Genomic DNA, 3,942 nt, shown 5'->3' with positions numbered 1-3,942 from the left:
TTTTTTTCTTTGATGATATTTATAGTGTTAGGTTTTATGCCTTAGTCTTTGAGTTATCTAGAGTTATTTTGTATATATTGTGATGTACGTATTATGTTTCATTTTTATGCAAATAGATTGACTATTGTGGCTGAATAGTAGGCTTTGTGATAAGGAAATGTAAAGTCTCCTGCTTTATTTTTTATTCTTTTTTAATGCTTTCTTTATCTTTGATCTTGGGGTTTTTTTCCACATAAAGTTTCTATAATAGTTTCAGTCATTTTCTTGCTGAGTCTTTGATATTTTCTGGATATAGTTCTGACAGATTTTCCCCAGTGTAATTCATCTTTTTATTTCTTGACTGCTGGTACCAGGGGTGTTGATTGTGGACCTCTCCAGAGTACTAAAGAGCAGTGGTGTCAGTTTAAAGAGTAAGATGTGCCAAGCCATGGTGTTCTTAATTGCTTGCTATGCATCTGATTGTTGGACAAGGACTGAAGATTACAGAGGAAGAATCTTTGCCTTCGAATTGCAGAGTTGGAGAAGAGTACTGAACATGAGTTTCAAAGAGAACAAACATGTCTATATTGGAGAACGGGAAATCTGGGTGCACCTTGACGCAAGAATGCTGAAGCTCACCTTACATGCTTTTTGGACATGTTGTGAGGAGGAGCCAATCTTTGGAAAGGAGCATCATGGTTGGAAAAGTGGAGTGTTAATGTAAGGGAAGAAGACCTTCAACAAGATGTAGTGAGTGGCACAGTTACTTGTAACAACGGACTCAATTGTGTCAGAGATGCTGAAGATGGCATACAATAGATAGGGCAAGATTCAGATCTTTTCTTCATAGGGTTGGTATGAGTCATAGTTGACTTGTTCACACATAACAACAACAATTACAATATATAATTTGATTTCTATTTCTAGATTTAATATCTTTCTGTAAATAGAAATAGTTTCACTTCTTTGCCAATTGGATGCATCTTATTTACCTTTCTTGCTTTATTGCTCTAATGGAAATTTGGTGGTATAGTCACAGCTAACCCAAAGGTCACCCCTCTCTGATAGCTTGAATCCACAAGTGGCTCCAGGGGAAAAGATGAACAATCTGTTCTTGTGCAAATTGCAGCCTCAGAAGCCTAATTGAATGTCAGCTATGAGTCAGTTCTGTCTCAACAGCAATGAGTAAAGGAGTAAGTGAGCATTTATTGCTCTGGCGCAGACATCCAATGCTGTATTGAGTAGAAGAGGTAATAAATAGCATCTCTGCTTCATTCTTCTTCGCAACAGCAATTCTTTCAGTCTCTCTCTGTTGAGGCTAAAATTGGCCTTGGTTTGGTATTCCTTTTAATTAGGTTAAAGAATTTCCCTTCTATTACCATTTTCTATTCCTATTTTCTTGCATATTTTTATCATGGAAAGGTGTTGAATTTTGCCAGATGTCTCTTCTGCATTAACTGCTATAATTGTATGACTCTTTTCCTTTGTTTTCTTTTTGTGGTAGATAACACTGATTCCTGCCCCCCACACCCTAATGTTGAACTGCTCTGCATTTCTTAAGCTGAAGGAATTTAAGAACAAATTAAAGCCTTGATTTGTAATGTTTAAGGATACTTTGGGTAAAATAACAAATGTTCCAGGGAGCATTAAACGAAGACAGAAGGAGTATACAGAGTCACCGTACCAAAAGGAATTGGTGGATACAGAAGAATTTAATGAAACAACATGTGAGCAAGAACCTGCGGCAATTAAGGGAGAAGTTCAAGGTACTCTGAAAAAACTGGCAAAAAATAAGACCCCAGTAATTGATGGCATACGAATTGACATATTTCCACAAACAGAAGCTGCCCTGAATGTGCTCACCAAGTTGTGCTGAGAAAACTGGAGGACAACCACCTGTCCAACTGACTGGAAGAGATACATAGTTGTTTCCATTCCAAAGAAAGGTGACGCGACAGAGTGTAGAAATTATGGAACAAGCAGGAGTGTCATCCACTTCCTAAATAACATGCCTCTAGACACCCTATGAACTTTGATAAACGTCAATAGTTGTAGAGGAGCTTCAGGTCTTTTGTACATGGGGTCGCTATGAGTCATGCTCGACTCGAAGGCAATCATCAACAACATCATTAATATTATATACAAGAAAGAGTCTACTGAAAATTATCCAAGAACGACTGGAAGAGCACATCAGTAGAGAACTGCCAGATGTGCGGCTAGGTTTAGAAGAGGTACTAGGGATATTATAACTAACGTTAAATGGATCTTGCCGGAAAGCAGGGAGTATCAGAGAAATATCTATCTGTGTTTTGTTGACTATGGGAAGGCATTTGACTGTGTGGATCACAACAAACTGTGGTTAACTCTGAGAAGAATGGGAATCCCAGAATATTTGATTGTGCTTATGTGAAACCTATACTTGGACAAGGAGGTAGTTGTCAGAACAGAGCAAGGAAACACTGCATGCTTCAAAATTGGGAAGGGTAAATGCCAGGAATGTATCCTATCTCCATATCTTTTCAATCTATATGGAGACTAGATTATCTGGAAGGCTGAACTCCATGAGAAGGAATGTGGCATCAGGACTGTAGGAAGACTCACCAACAACCTACATTGTGCAGATGACACAACCCTGCTTGCTAAAACTGAGGAAGACCTGAAGCACTTGCTGCAGAAGGCCAATGACTGTAACTTTGATAGGGATTGAAGCTCAACATCTAGAACACAAAGATTCTTACCACTGGTCCAGTTGGTGAACATTATGATAGATGGTGAAGAGATTGAGATTGTTGACAACTTTCGTTTGCTTGGTGCCAACATCAACACTCTTGGTACCAACAGCCAGGAAATCAAAAGATTAATTGCTTTGGGATACTCTGCTATCAGGGATCTCTCCCGAGTACTGAAGAGCAAAGACGTCAGTATGGAGTCTAAGGTGCACCTCATTAAAACCATAGTGTTTGCAATTACTTCCTATGCGTCAGAAAGCTGGACAATGACTAAGGATGATAAATAAAAAGAGTATTGATGCCTTTGAGATATAGTGATGGAGAATAGTATTGAATATACCATAGACTGCTAGGAGAACAAACAGGTTGTCTTGAAGAGGGTGAAACCAGGATGCTCCTTGGAGGCAAGGATTCTGAAGCTCCGTCTGACATGCTTTGAACATGTTATAAGGAAAGACCAGTCCTTGGAGAGGGACATCATGCTTGGAAGGTGGAGGGACAGTGAAAGAGAGGAAGACCATTGATGAGATAGATTTAATCAGTGACTAGAGTAATGAGGGTAGGTGTGTCAGAAACAATAAGGTTGGCACAAGATAGAGCTTATTTCAGGGCTATTGCACAGGTGGGACAACAGTGAATCTGTTTACTGGGTAGTGGGGAATCATCTTTAATCTGCTTTTTTGGGTAAAATGCTTGTTTGTGGGATATTGCTCTGAAGCCAAGCTTTCAAAGTAAGATAGACTAGGAAGGATTGGTCATCCACTTCCAAAATAACAAGCCTTCAAAAACTCTGTGTATGATAGTTCTTGTTGTTATTGTTGTTGTTAAGTGCCGTTGAGTCGTAGACCACTCATAGCAACCCTAGAATGAAAGACCTGAACACTTGTATAACTTTCATCATTTCTCCAAGTCCATAGAATTTCTGGAGGCACTAGTCTCTTATTTTATTATTTGGTTCTGTTGTGATGCCATCCATTTCTTATTCATGTTATTTACTATTTCAGCTTCTTTTCCATTGTTAGATTAGAGAAAGACATGTTGATTTTGTTAATTCTTTCAACCAACCAATTTCAGTCTTGCTGATTCTTTCTATTGTTTTTGTTTTTCTGCTTTTATGTTTTAATTGATATTTTAATCAAAGTTTATAGAGAGCTTGTATTTCTATTCATTCATTATTTGACATTTTCCTCCATGCCTCCCAGTTTGCTTTTCTCTCTTTCATTGTTCTATAATC

This window comes from Elephantulus edwardii, unplaced genomic scaffold (assembly GCF_000299155.1).
Source record: "Elephantulus edwardii isolate Elephantulus edwardi_28Jun2011 unplaced genomic scaffold, EleEdw1.0 scaffold00534, whole genome shotgun sequence".
Classification (NCBI taxonomy): domain Eukaryota; kingdom Metazoa; phylum Chordata; class Mammalia; order Macroscelidea; family Macroscelididae; genus Elephantulus; species Elephantulus edwardii.
Note: the sequence above shows the minus strand (reverse complement) of the source record.